This window comes from Crinia signifera, chromosome 5 (assembly GCF_055691185.1).
Source record: "Crinia signifera chromosome 5, ASM5569118v1, whole genome shotgun sequence".
NCBI lineage: Eukaryota > Metazoa > Chordata > Amphibia > Anura > Myobatrachidae > Crinia > Crinia signifera.
In genome coordinates, this window is record NC_139221.1 from 322332203 (window position 1) to 322347481 (window position 15279).

General features: G+C 49.7%; 1 protein-coding gene across 1 annotated transcript in view; it reads right to left on the reverse strand.

Moving 5' to 3' along the window:
* The window catches only part of COL22A1 (collagen type XXII alpha 1 chain), a 276007-nt gene that overhangs the window by 252968 nt on the left and 7760 nt on the right, over positions 1-15279 (reverse strand). The window lies entirely within an intron of this gene.

Sequence of the window (15279 nt, forward strand, 5' to 3'; positions counted from 1 at the left end):
AGTGATACAGCCTGTGCCTGTGCTAGCTGCGTTGTTGGAGATGATTTCTGTGTACGTTACAGCTGTGTCTTCATAGATGGCTACCAGGTAAAGCAAATCGGGATGCAGGTAATTTAATGACAGTTAAAATACTACCGGTTAAAATACCGGCACTATTGGCAAACAGTCAACATCCCGACATGTTCAAAATGCTGACATCCATTATGCCCACATGGTCAAACTGACGATAATTAGAATGTTGACGTGTCAAAAAGTTGATATGAAGTTTTTATGATTTTTTTCTTTGAAACAGACTTGCTCTTACTTCCTGGGGGACCTACTGTTTCCTTATCCCTATTGTGTGTCATAGGCATACCTCCCAACTTTGACGGTCCCTGAAGAGGGACACAGGCACGTGCCGAAAGGCTATCTGGGAAGGAGGCGTGGTCTATACTTGCATCTTCCCGCGTGGCCACGCCCCTGTTTTGCCATTGTGGGGGCATGGCCCAGAGGCTCTGTGAGCCTCTAGCCATGCCCCCAACCCCCCTGGCTGTGGGAATAGACGCTGTGCGCACAGCATTTATTCACCGCTGCTCAGCAGCTGACAGGGGGGACCCCCAAAACAAATATCAGTGAATGACAGCTGTCCAATCGGATCACTGTATTACACCCATCATGACGTAGCTGTCCAATCGGATCACTGTATTACACCCATCATGAACGTCTGCCACTAAATTGGCCTTAATAAAGTTTTTTAGCATCCGGATGAAAGATCGTCGGGGTCTAGATAGACCAGGGCTGGGCAATTGCAGCCCTCCAGATGTTGATGAACTACACATCCCAGGATGCTTTGCATTAGTTTTGCTCTGTGGCCATGCTGAAACTGATGCAAGGCATGCTGGTATGTGTAGTTCATCAACATCTAAAGGGCCGCAATTGCCCAGCCCTGAGATAGACCATCAGTAGGTCAACACCGAAAGGTCAAATATGCACAAGGTCGACATCACCGAAAGGTCAAATATGCACAAGGTCGACATCACCGAAAGGTCAAAGGTCAACATGACATTGGTCAACACGTGAAAAGGTTGACATGAAACTTTTTCATACTTTAGTTTTGCCAATCCCGGGACAGGTCTCTACTTTACATATAGGGCCGACGCATTACAGACATAGGGCCTGATTCAGGTATGAATGCTGGGGACCAATTGTGCAGGTGCAGTGCCACTGTACGAATGCCTTCAGCGACTATGCTGGGCATTCCCCTAGGAACATGGGCGGGCCGAAGCCTGCCCGGGGCTGACATCACAGGACGTCAGCGCCCATTCCCTCTTCAGCAGACACCAAAGTAAAAAAAAAGGGTACTTGTTTCCTAGCACGGCGCCAGCGATAAAAATTGTATCCATCGGGTGTTAAAAAATCGCGTTGATCGCATTGCATGCAACCAAATCGCATGCAATGTTATCGACGCGATCGTTGCGATTTTTACATTGGAACCAATGTAAAATGGTCCCTGAGACCCGATTTTACATTGGCCCCAATGTTAAATGCCTCCAAGACCCCAATTTTTATTGTATCCCCATCCTGATGGGTCAAATGCCCCCCATTGTTAACGCCACCCCACGATGAACGCCAACCCGAAGCGTGGGGAGCAAAGCGAGCCCGCGAGGGGCGGCGGTATGCGTTTTCCGACCTTTTCATACCCCCACTATCCACGTCGGCGTGGAGTTGATTCTATATAGTGTGGCGAGCGCAGCGAGCATTACTTCACAGGTATAACGTGTCCCCTCGTGGGGCTCGCTGCGCTCGCCACACTATATAACATCAACTCCACGCCAACGTGGATAGTGGGTGTATGAAAAGGTCGGAGGAGGCGTTATGCCGCCCCTCGCGGGCTCGCTGCACTCGCCACGCTTCGGGTTGGCGTTCATCGTGGGGTGGCGTTAACAATGGGGGGGCATTTGACATACAAATTACCCATCAGGATGGGTATACAATGAAAACTCAGGTCCATTGGCCCATTTAACATTGTTCTCTATGTAAAATCGGGTCCATCTCATCGGTCGCATTGTATGCCATTATAATGGCATACAATGGACCCGATTTTACATAGGCATTTAACATTGAATACAATGCACTCAATGTTAAATCGCGTCGGTCGCATCGCATACCTTAAGTTAAGGCATGCGATGGACGCGATGGACGTGATTTCTTAATTGTCAGGGAAAAGGCTAAAAATAGCCCTAAAATCGCGTTGTTCGAGAGGGGAGGGGATGTTAAGCCAGGCGGCGTCCATGGGCTCGCTAAGCAACGAACGACTGCTGCTTAGCAAACATTGACGTTTTGTTTCTTCCGTGCCCCTGAGAAAGGGTTAATTCCGTAACCTATAGCAATAAAATGCACACACTAGGAAAGTGCATGAAAGAGAGGAAATTGCAGAGCGCACAGATAAATATACACCCGGGGTCCGCACCTGCTGCTCCTGAGAGTACAAACAATCCCAACATTCAGCCGAGAACACAATACGGAGAAGGGAATAAAGGCGGCTCTGCGCAGAGATCTGTGGCAGCCAGTGAATAAGCCTCATGAGTGATACACTCAGCGGATAAATAGAAGCGTAAAGCACCGACCCGCGGCCCAGCAGGCGCCGGATCCCATCGTCTGCCATAAAGGAGGCGGAACACAAAGGACTCTCTAATAACAAAGACTCATTAGAACCACATTAAAGGAAACAATCTCTTTGTTCTTGAAGGATCATTTCACTCGCATACTAGTAGCGGAATGGGAAGCTCCAGGGGGTTCTCACCTTGTTCCACAGATGCCGAAATAAATGTGTGTTCCAAGATGTTCACAAACAGCCAATCGTGTCGCTGCGCGCAATTGCATCCTAGGGGCGAACTCATTGATGTTGGACCTCGTCGTTGTTATATTTGGGCCAGGCAGGTGCGATGTGGAGAGTATTGTCTGATATCAGAAACAAAGGGCCTGATTCAGACTTGAGACTTGTTCACTATGTAAACGCCGCCCGCCGCCTGGCCGAACGCTCCCCCCACACACAGCAACCAATCCCCTAGTTAGCATGTGAGGGGATATGTACTACGTGAACACATAACCCTCCCATAGCAGCAAATTGAAGGGTTACCTATTCCAATGCCCCCCCCCCCCATAATAGTGTCCTGGTCCATTTTCTTAAGCATAGTAGTGTCCTAGTTAGTGTTATGCCCCATAGTAGTGTCCTAGTTAGTGTTATGCACCATAGTAGTGTCCTAGTTAGTGTTATGCCCATAGTAGTGTCCTAGTTAGTGTTATGCCCCATAGTAGTGTCCTAGTTAGTGTTATGCACCATAGTAGTGTCCTAGTTAGTGTTATGCCCATAGTAGTGTCCTAGTTAGTGTTATGCCCCATAGTAGTGTCCTAGTTAGTGTTATGCCCCATAGTAATACCATAGTCTATTATACGTACCATCATTGTTCCTTAGTTGACAGGATGTCACATTGACGGGCTGCCAGTACACACGGTATCCCCAATTCATATCATGACATACTGTAGTGTCCCCATTTCATATTATGCCACATTACAGAGTCCTAGTTTATATTATGCCACACTATGGTGCCTCCATTTCATATTATGCCATATTACAGAGTCCTACTTTATATTATGCCACACTATGGTGCCTCCATTTCATACTGTGCCACATTACAGTGACCCAGTTCATATTATGCCACACTATAGTGCAGGCATGTCCAAACTGTGGCCCTCCAGCTGTTGTGAAACTACATATCCCAGCATGCCTTGCTATAGTTTTAGCATTCCCAAAACTGTGGCAAGGCATGATGGGACTTGTAGGTCCACAATAGCTAAAGGGCCAAAGTTTGGACATGTTTGCTATAGTGCCTCCATTTCATACTGTGCCACATTACAGTGCCCCAGTTCATATTATGCCACACTATAGTGCCTCCATTTCATACAGTGTCACATTGCGGTGCCCCAATTCTCATGATGTATTGTTATAGTGCCCTCCACATTCCAATGAGCGCATCAGAATATGACACATTGCAGTGCCCTTCAGTTTATATTGTGCCATATTACAATGCCCTCCAGTTCATATTATGCCGCACTAAAGTGCCCCCTCAGTTTAGTGATCCATGCTGAATTAGGCCCCTGTGTACAAAATGCCGCAATGCAGTGGCCGCATTTGTTTCTCTTGCCAAGTTCCGCACTGCTTCATCTGCCAATAGGGGATTATACACTATAAGGGGCCAAATTCACTGAACTTGGGGTTTGTACATGCACGATTATGGGCATGTGCCAGCCCCGGGAGCGAACGCCTTTGGTGAGTGACACACTAACCGGGGAGTTCGCTGCAGGATGGGTGGACGGGGGGGCGGATGCAGGGGACTGACCAGCATTTTATTGGTGTTCCCATAGGCAGAATAATATTAAGTTGGGGCTTACTTTTATTTGCGAAGGGAAGAAAAATAATTTAATGGTGAACGACAATCGAATGAATTTTCTTCTGTGTGGCTGCTCGCGAGCGGATATGTGTGTGAACGCATTTTCTTGCATGCTAGTGAGGGGATTCGGGCAGTGGGCATTCAGCGGGACCCGCTCATTACATATGAAGGGGGCGGGGACCCGCTCATTAAATATGCACTGTGCTGGGTCCCGCTCATTAGATATGCATATGAAGCGGGACCAGCTGTTCAGTGCTCACTCACTGCTACCTGGAAGCGGCTCCCACTATATATATATATTTTAAACATTTTAGGGGTTGGTGTTCGTGTGGTGGTGGGGAGGGGGGTATTGTAAACATTTCCTAAAATGGGTCTGAAGCCAGTTAAACCCCTTTCACATTGTTTTGTTGTAACCTTTTCAATAACGTCCCCGGGTGATCACCTCCGCCGGGGGCTCCAAATTTTGAGGCCGCGGCTCCGGGCAGGAAGTAGGCCGCGATCCACAGGAGCTGGCTTCGGGAGTCTAAAGGTGGGGAGCAGGAGTGCAGCAGGGTTCAGGCAGTCTAAAGGTGGGGGGAAGGAGTGCTGCAGGGCCCGGGCAGTCTAAAGGTGGGGGGCAGGAGTGCTGCAGGGTCCGGGCAGCACGTGGGGGCAGGAGGTCCCTGTGCCAGATAGGCAGACAGCGGGGTCCCTGCAGAGGATGGGAACTACTTCCTAGTTCCCATTCTCCGCAGGGACCCCGCCGATATCTGCCCATCCGGCGCAGGAATCTCCTGGTCAGCCTATCACCTTCCGTGGCTTCAGTCATGTTCCAAATACCGGGTCTGAGGCTTTCACACTGCAAATGGATCAGCTTTTAAACGGGTAGGATCTATTTTGAAATACCGGTATTCTGTAACCGGTAAATTTAGAGTGGAGCTTTCACACTGCAGCTAGAACCGTTTTAAAACACTTAAAAATCGGCAATATACCGGGTTATAGCTGCAGTGTGAGAGGGGTATTAGAGGCCAGAACTGATGGCAATACATGGTCAGTGTGATCTCGCAGACAGATTGCACTACACTACTTTACATCCCCCTTCTGTGATTTCAGCGATGCCTTTATAACACCAGACAGCTTTGGGAGCGTTTGTTCCTCTGGGATAGAGATAAATCACGTCAGATATCTGTACCTGGATTTTATAAAGATTGCCGGAGGCTGTGTTCAAAGTAAAGCAATATATTAAAGTCATGTAAAGATGAAAATCTTCCTCACAGCTAAGGAACTCGATCTGTCCTTCGGAGCACAGGACAGCAGACAGATCTGACAGCTAGGACCTGACATATCATGTATTAGACTGAGAAACAGCTGTATAGAGCCGGCTGAGAACATAAAGCAGCAGACACGTCAGTAATGTGTGGCTGCAACTGGATTTGTTCCACTGGATTTCCCTTTGGCATATCTTGTCCCAAATGCGCTAATTTAGGAAATCCCATCAGCTGCCCTCATCAGAAACAGCTCTGAAGAATTCCATAGAATGGATGTTAGAGAGACGGCTCATCACTCAGAGAACTCCACTTCTAAATGTGAACGTAGTTAAGAAACTTGTGTGGCAGTACCTGGTAACAAGTCTGTGATTGGATGGTGATGTCAGAAGCAGTCTATGCAGCATGTTAGAGTGTGATGTGTGCATGGTGATATCACAGTCTATGTAGCAGGTTAGTGCAGGGCCGGATTAAGGGGGGGGGGGGGGTCAGTACCCCTGGGCCCCCCTCTAGCTAGGGGCCTCCTGTGGTTGGCATGTATTTAAAAAAAAAGGGGGGAGTGGGGTAGTTCTGCAGCTTCACCTATCTGCCAATGTGACAATAATTAATGGTGCTGAGCATTGGGAGCCAAGTCACACCGACTGCAAGTGTGCAGTGCATTACTGGGAGTTGAATAAGTCCCATGACACTTTGCACAAGAGGGCAGAGGCTGAGAGGTTTGTGATGAGCTATGATTGGTGGAGCTCATTACATGCTTCTCAAGCCCATGGAGGACAGCAGCAGCCTCATCATGGGAGGGTTTTTTAATCAGAGGCAGTGCTGAGCCTGTCAGGTCGCCTACAGTCCTACAGAGTAAGATACAAAGGGACAAACATAATATTAATCCCCCCCCCCTCCCCCCTGCAGTTACCCATTGGCCAAGTTTATACTGCCTTTACTCTATGTTTTTACAGTGCAATATTCTCCCATGCAGCTTGCGGCCAATGATGACAAGCGCAAGGGGGCCTCCCTATATTGTGGATATAGGGGCTTCCACGATCCAACCCGCATTATGCATGCTGGTACACAAGGAAAGAACTAGTCCTGCCTATCAGGCAAGAGCCGGCATTTCCAGAAAAGGGGGTGTGTCGCTCCCTATTCTGGAAGTGGCCAGACCAAGGACTGGGAAATCTGCATGTGATCTGTGAGAGTGAGAAGCTGGGGCTCTGCGTGTGATCATCAAGAGCGAGAAGCTGGGTATCTGCATATGATCTGTGAGAGTGAGAAGCTGGGGACAGGGCCGGTGCAAGGCACCGGAGCGCCCCAGGCGAGTCGGGGTGGGGGCGCCCCGGTGCCGGGGGGAGGGGGGGTGGTACCTGTTGAAAAAACTTGCGCCCCGGCATCCCTGCAGTGCTGCTGGAGCGGTCAGGGGTGTCCGTGCCACCGGGGGTACCTGCGTCCGTCATCATGTGTACAAAGCTGGCTGCGGCCGGCGGGGTCCCTGTAGTGAATAGCAAATAACTAGTGCTTCCGGCGCCGCCGCGCGCATAGCGCTAGTTATTTTCTATTCACTACAGGGACCCGCCGGCTGCAGCCAGCTTTATACACATGACGGCGCCGCAGGTACCCCCGGCAGCACGGACACCCCTGACCGCTCCAGCAGCACTGAAGGGACGCCGGGCGCAAGTTTTTTCAACAGTTCGCTGGGGGTGAGGGGCGAACAGCCGCCCTCCAGTTGCCGGCGCCCTAGGCAAATGCCTAGAGCTGCCTAGTGGTGGCGCCGGCCCTGGCTGGGGATCTGCATGGGATCTGCATGTGATCATCAAGAGTGAGAAGCCGGGGATCTGCATGTGATCTGTGAGAGTGAGAAGCTAGGGATCTGCGTGTGATCTGTGAGAGTGAGAAGCTGGGGATCTGTGTGTGATCATCAAGAGTGAGAAGCTGGGTATCTGCATGTGATCTGTGAGAGTGAGAAGCTGGGGATCTGCATGGGATCTGCATGTGATCTGTGAGAGTGAGAAGCCGGGGATCTGCATGTGATCTGTGAGAGTGAGAAGCTGGGGATCTGTGTGTGATCTGTGAGAGTGAGAAGCTGGGGAACTGCATGTGATCTGTGAGAGTGAGAAGCTGGGGATCTGCATGGGATCTGCATGTGATCTGTGAGAGTGAGAAGCCGGGGATCTGTGTGTGATCTGTGAGGGTGAGAAGCTGGGGATCTGTATGTGATCTGCATGTGATCATCAAGAGTGAGAAGCCGGGGATCTGCATGTGATCTGTGAGAGTGCGAAGCCGGGGATTGTGTGTGATCTGTGTGGGTGAGAAGCTGGGGATCTGCATGTGATCATCAAGAATGAGAAGCCGTGGATCTGCATGTGATCTGTGAGAGTGAGAAGCCGGGGATCTGTGTGTGATCTCTTGAGAATGAGAAGCTAAGGATCTGTGTGTGATCTGTGAGAGTGAGAAGCCGGGGATCTGCGTGTGATCTGTGAGAGTGAGAAGCCGGGGATCTGCATGTGATCTCTGAGAGTGAGAAGCCGGGGATCTGTGTGTGATCTCTGAGGGTGAGAAGCTGGAGATCTGCGTGTGATCTCTGAGAGTGAGATGCTGGGGATCTGCGTGTGATCTCTGAGAGTGAGATGCTGGGGATCTGCGTGTGATCTCTGAGAGTGAGATGCTGGGGATCTGCGTGTGATCTCTGAGAGTAAGAAGCCAGGGATCTGCGTGTGATCTCTGAGAGTGAGAAGCTGGGGATCTGCGTGTGATCTGTGAGAGTGAGATGCTGGGGATCTGCGTGTGATCTCTGAGAGTGAGATGCTGGGGATCTGCATGTGATCTCTGAGAGTGAGATGCTGGGGATCTGCGTGTGATCTCTGAGAGTGAGATGTTGGGGATCTGTGTGTGATCTCTGAGAGTGAGATGCTGGGGATCTGTGTGTGATCTCTGAGAGTGAGATGCTGGGGATCTGCGTGTGATCTCTGAGAGTGAGATGCTGGGGATCTGCGTGTGATCTCTGAGAGTGAGATGCTGGGGATCTGCGTGGGATCTGTGAGAGTGAGATGCTGGGGATCTGCGTGTGATCTCTGAGAGTGAGATGTTGGGGATCTGCGTGTGATCTCTGAGAGTGAGATGCTGGGGATCTGCGTGTGATCTCTGAGAGTGAGATGTTGGGGATCTGTGTGTGATCTCTGAGGGTGAGAAGCTGGAGATCTGCATGTGATCTCTGAGAGTGAGATGCCTGGGATCTGCGTGTGATCTCTGAGAGTGAGATGCTGGGGATCTGCGTGTGATCTCCGAGAGTCAAATGTTGGGGATCTGTGTGTGATCTCTGAGGGTGAGAAGCTGGAGATCTGCATGTGATCTGTGAGAGTGAGATGCCTGGGATCTGCGTGTGATCTCTGAGAGTAAGAAGCCAGGGATCTGCGTGTGATCTCTGAGAGTGAGAAGCTGGGGATCTGCGTGTGATCTGTGAGAGTGAGATGCTGGGGATCTGCGTGTGATCTCTGAGAGTGAGATGCTGGGGATCTGCGTGTGATCTCTGAGAGTGAGATGTTGGGGATCTGTGTGTGATCTCTGAGGGTGAGAAGCTGGAGATCTGCATGTGATCTCTGAGAGTGAGATGCCTGGGATCTGCGTGTGATCTCTGAGAGTGAGATGCTGGGGATCTGCGTGTGATCTCTGAGAGTCAAATGTTGGGGATCTGTGTGTGATCTCTGAGGGTGAGAAGCTGGAGATCTGCATGTGATCTCTGAGAGTGAGATGCCTGGGATCTGCGTGTGATCTCTGAGAGTGAGAAGCTGGGGATCTGCGTGTGATCTGTGAGAGTGAGATGCTGGGGATCTGCGTGTGATCTCTGAGAGTGAGATGCTGGGGATCTGCGTGTGATCTCTGAGAGTGAGATGCTGGGGATCTGCGTGTGATCTCTGAGAGTGAGATGTTGGGGATCTGTGTGTGATCTCTGAGAGTGAGATGCTGGGGATCTGTGTGTGATCTCTGAGAGTGAGATGCTGGGGATCTGCGTGTGATCTCTGAGAGTGAGATGCTGGGGATCTGCGTGTGATCTCTGAGAGTGAGATGCTGGGGATCTGTGTGTGATCTCTGAGAGTGAGATGCTGGGGACCTGTGTGTGATCTCTGAGAGTGAGATGCTGGGGATCTGCGTGTGATCTGTAAGAATGACAAGGCTGCTGGTAATTATATCTAGTAGAACACGCTCTCACACGCCCTCCATATGTAGGAAATACCATATATATGTAATCACAGACTATAGGTATGTTGCCCCTTGGTGTTCGGGTAATACACTATTTGAATGTTACTGATTCTGTCGTTTTGTTATGTTATGTACAGGACATAGTTAGTTTGTAGCTAAGTCGCTATTGTAGAGAACAGGTCACTTGCTGTGATGTCCGGATTCTACATGATGCAGATAATTGATCTCAGTTTGGTGTTTTACGTTTTGGACCAATGGTCTCGGGCGGGTCAATTCCAGCTGCGGAATTCACCAATGCCTATCTGCGGACATAAGAGGTCATAGGGCCTGATTCAGAGGTGGCAGCAGCTACTGCAACGTTATCCTTATTCTGCAGGAGGCTTCTGTGATCTGCTGATGAGTCCCATAATGCAACATGGATCCTAGGCCAGGAAATCAGGAGGCGCATGCTCTGGCCTAAGCTGCCGCCCCTCCTTGTTAAACGTTGGGGATACTTATTTTTTTGTGGGTATCCCCCCAAAACTATTATTTTTGGAGTATATGCCCCAAATATGTGTCCCTGAATATATACATGTGCTAATACAGCAGCACACATACACATGCCATCCATCCAATACGGCTGCACACATACACATGCCACCCATCCAATAGCAGCGCACATACACATGCCGCCCATCCAATACAGCAGCACACATACACATGCCATCCATCCAATAGCAGCGCACATACACATGCCAGCCATCCAATAGCAGCACACATACACATGCCACCCATCCAATAGCAGCGCACATACACATGCCACCCATCCAATACAGCAGCACACATACATATGCCATTCATCCAATACAGCAGCACACATACACATGCCACCCATCCAATGCAGCAGCACACGTACACATGCCACCCATCCAATGCAGCAGCACACATACACATGCCACCCATCCAATGCAGCAGCACACGTACACATGCCACCCATCCAATACAGCAGCACACGTACACATGCCACCCATCCAATGCAGCAGCACACGTACACATGCCACCCATCCTATAGAGCAGCACACATAGACATCACCCATCCAATACAGCAGCACACATACACATGCCATCCATCCAATGTAGCAGCACACATACACATGCCACCCATCCAATGTAACAGCACACATACACATGTCATCCATACAATACAGCAGCACACATACACATGCTACCTATCCAATGCAGCAGCACACATACACATCCCATCCATCCAATACAGCAGCACACATGCACATGCCACCCATCCAATACAGCAGCACACATACACATCCCATCCATCCAATACAGCAGCACACATACACATGTCATCCATCCTATACAGCAGCACACATACACATCCCATCCATCCAATACAGCAGCACACATACACATGTCATCCATCCTATACAGCAGCACACATACACATGCCACCCATCCAAAATAGCAGCACACATCCACCCATTCACTGTAGCAGCACACATACACATGTTACCTATCCAATGCAGCAGCACACATACATATGCCAGCCATCCAATACAGCAGCACACATACACATGCCACCCATCCAATACAGCAGCACACATACACATGCTACCTATCCAATGCAGCAGCACACATACATATGCCACCAATCCAATACAGCAGCACACATACACTTGCCACCCATCCAATACAGCAGCAAACATACACATGCTACCCATCCAATACAGCAGCTCACATACACATACTACCCATCCACTGTAGCAGCACACATACATATGTCACTCATCCAAAACAGCAGCACACATACACATGCCACCCATCCAATACAGCAGCACACATACACATGCTACCCATCCACTGTAGCAGCACACATACACATGCTACCCATCCAATACAGCAGCACACATGCACATGCTACCTATCCAATGCAGCAGCACACATACATATGCCACTCATCCAAAACAGCAGCACACATACACATGCCACCCATCCAATACAGCAGCACACATACACATGCCACCCATCCACTGTAGCAGCACACATACACAATAAATATCCAATGCAGCAGCACACATACATATGCCACCCATTCAAAATAGCAGCACACATACACATGCTACCCATACAATACAGCAGCGCACATACAATTTCACATGCCACCAATCCAATACAGCAGCATACATACACATGCCACCTATCCAATACAGCAGCACATATTACACATGCCACCTATCCAAGACAGCAACACACATACACATGCCATCCATCCAATACAGCAGCACACATACACATGCCATCCATCCAATACAGCAGAACACATACACATGCCACCTATCCAATACAGCAGCACATATTACACATGCCACCTATCCAAGACAGCAACACACATACACATGCCATCCATCCAATACAGCAGCACACATACACATGCCATCCATCCAATACAGCAGCACACATACACATGCCACCCATCCAATACAGCAGCACACATACATATGCCACCAATCCAATACAGCAGCACACATACACATGCCATCCATCCAATACAGCAGCACACATACACATGCCACCCATGACGTTAAACTGATCTTCTTCCATCTTCTGTGCTTTTCTTAAATGTTTTGAAATCATCAGGGACAGGGGGGGTGGACGTGTATGGACAGCGATGATCATCGCTGTCATCGCCGGGTGGGAAAGCCGCTCAGTGCATACACACTGAGCGGGCGTAGCGGAGCACTTTACAAAGCCGGCCTAAAAACCGCTCATCTGCTGGTATAACCAGCAGATGAGCGGCTTTCCCGGCAATGTTGCAGGAGCGCGCAGCAGCGATCACCGCTCATCGCCGGGCCATACACACTGGGCAGCTTTGAGCTGAGTGTGTATGTCACCCAGTGTGTATGGACCTTAAGACAAAAACATGGTTTCCAAATACAACTGTATCCAGAGTTGTGTTGTATTGGGGAAGTCAATGATATAAAGACATATAAAAGCCACAAAGATAATGCAACTAAAGAGAACACACTGAATTATATCATACTAGTTAAAAGCCTGTTAAAATAAAGACTTAAGCCCCATACTCAGTAGAAGAAAGCCCTTTCTGAAAGATATCTTTCACTTTATCTTTTAGTGTGTACACACAACATTGTGAATGATACACACTCCCATGCTTCGTTAATGACCCCATCCCTCGTCCAGCATGTTCGGGTGAGGGAGGTCCTTGTTAATGACGGCCATGCTGCAGCAGCGCGGCTGTATATCCCCGCCCCCCCACCCCCGCTCACCTCGGAGCCGGCATCGGTAAGTGTGCACTTTCCGATGCCAGCACTCCCCGATGGGTCCCTAATGTGTATGGGGCATTAGTCCCTATCTGCTTCTACCTCCAATCTCTGTCTTCTCAGCTCCCTCTCTCCATATCCACCAAGTTTGAAAGAGATCATTTTGCTTTTACTTTCTGTTAAGAAGTAATTTGGGGCCGTCAAATGGCCTCTAGTGGTCACTGGTGGTACTTCACCTTAAAGTGGTGAGCACTATTTAGCGTTAAGCTTAAGTTACATACGTTCCCGGCACGGTTACTGTTGTTGGAAGTGTCATTTGCTGGGAGCCTTTGCTGCCTGTACGTTAATGGTCTCAGACAGTTGTTATTGTAGTAATTATCAGTATAAGAATAATGGGGATATCCTAACTCTCCAACTAATACAGCATCACGTCACGTGTTTTAGCTGTAATTAAGATGAACATGTCCCAGGTGTCATTCGTCTTCCTAAGCACTTGTAATAAAATAATGAAAAAAAAAAAAAGCATTTTTTTCTTCATCATGCAAGTTCTTGTGCCAGAAAGAATATGGGAATTAATAAATTCATTACAGTAAAGTGGAGATAGAAATGTCATCATCTGTTAAAGATGTCTATTATAGGAGATGCTCCAATCTGTCTATCTGGCTGGTGCGTCGATGCGTTCCGCAGAAGATTACATTGTTACGCGTGTTAATGAATCACTGGAAAACTTTATTGCATTCATTATTCAGACTGTAATACGATGACATTAATACGGGCTCATTAATTGCCGATCTTAATGTGGGACAGACGGAGGGAAAAAACTTACTCTAAACTCGTTAGCTTGTACGGGGATCCGGATGATAGATCGACGTCATATGACTGACGAGCACATGGTCGACATAAACAAAAGGGGGACACAATAAGCATAATGGCGACATGCCTATAGTTGACGCATGGAAATGTTTTTTTTCTTTCAGACTTTAACATCCGCGTGAACTCTGATAGGGAATGGTAAAATGTTCTGAAGCCTGGTGAGTGAAGTGAGTCATGCGAGGGGCTGTGGTGCACAAATTGGGGGTGACGTGCTCAAGTGTTGACGACACCAAAAAAACTTGAAAAGCTCACTTTGACCTTTTCATGTGTTGACATTTTCCGTGTCGATCTTTTGCTAGTGCAAACCTTTTTCCAGTGTCAACATCTGAACATGTACAGATGAGGAAGGCATACCTCCCAACAGTCCCTATTTTAGCGGGACAGTCCCGATTGTCAGGGCCTGTCCTGCTGTCCCTCCCGCGGTCGGCAGTGTCCCGCAGTGTGGGGGGGCTGTTGGGAGTCCCCCCTGTTGGCTGCTAAGCAGCGGGGAATAAACGCTGTGCGCATGCGCACAGCATCTATTCCCGCAGCCAGGGGGCTGGGGGCATGGCTACAGGCTCACAGAGCCTCTGGGTCAAGCCCCATAGCGTCAAAATGGGGGCGTGGCCTCGCGGAAGAGCTCCGGGTATAGGCCATGCCTCCATAATTAGGCCACACCCCTGAAAATTTTGGCGCACATCAACATCGTCCCGCCTCCTACTCCATAAAATTTGGGAGGTATGGGAAGGTCCTCCTTAATGATGCCTCCCCCATCCCCCCCCCCCCCCCCCCGCCATCACTCATTCCCAGCCAACATCTGCAAGTGTCTATGCCAGTGGTTCCCAAACTCTGTGCCTAGGCTCCCTGGGGTGCCTTGGGTAAGTGGACCAAGATCAATTCATATTATTTATAGTCATGTACCAGGCAAAACCAGTGCTGGTGGCTGCCATAATACAGATGGGGCAGGCTTCTTCTTTGCTGGCGAATCGTCAGAACGTCAGCGCTGGCGGTCCGCCAGCAGCCTGGCTCACCATCTGACTGAGACGCGCGTGCGTCTCACGCGCACGCGCGTCTCAATCTCCGTCGGCGGGGCGACGGGAACCCTGTCCGTCTCCGCCTCAGGGAGACGGACAGGGTTAGGGGGGGGGGTGCGGGCAGGCGGCGGGGACCCCGGGTTACCGCCGACAAGCCGGCGGTGACCCGGGGGAGCTGCTGGAAGCGCCGTCGGAAGGGGACGCGCGCGCCTCTCATGCGCGCGCGTCCCCTTCTCGCTATGCAGATGGCGGGAGATGGCGG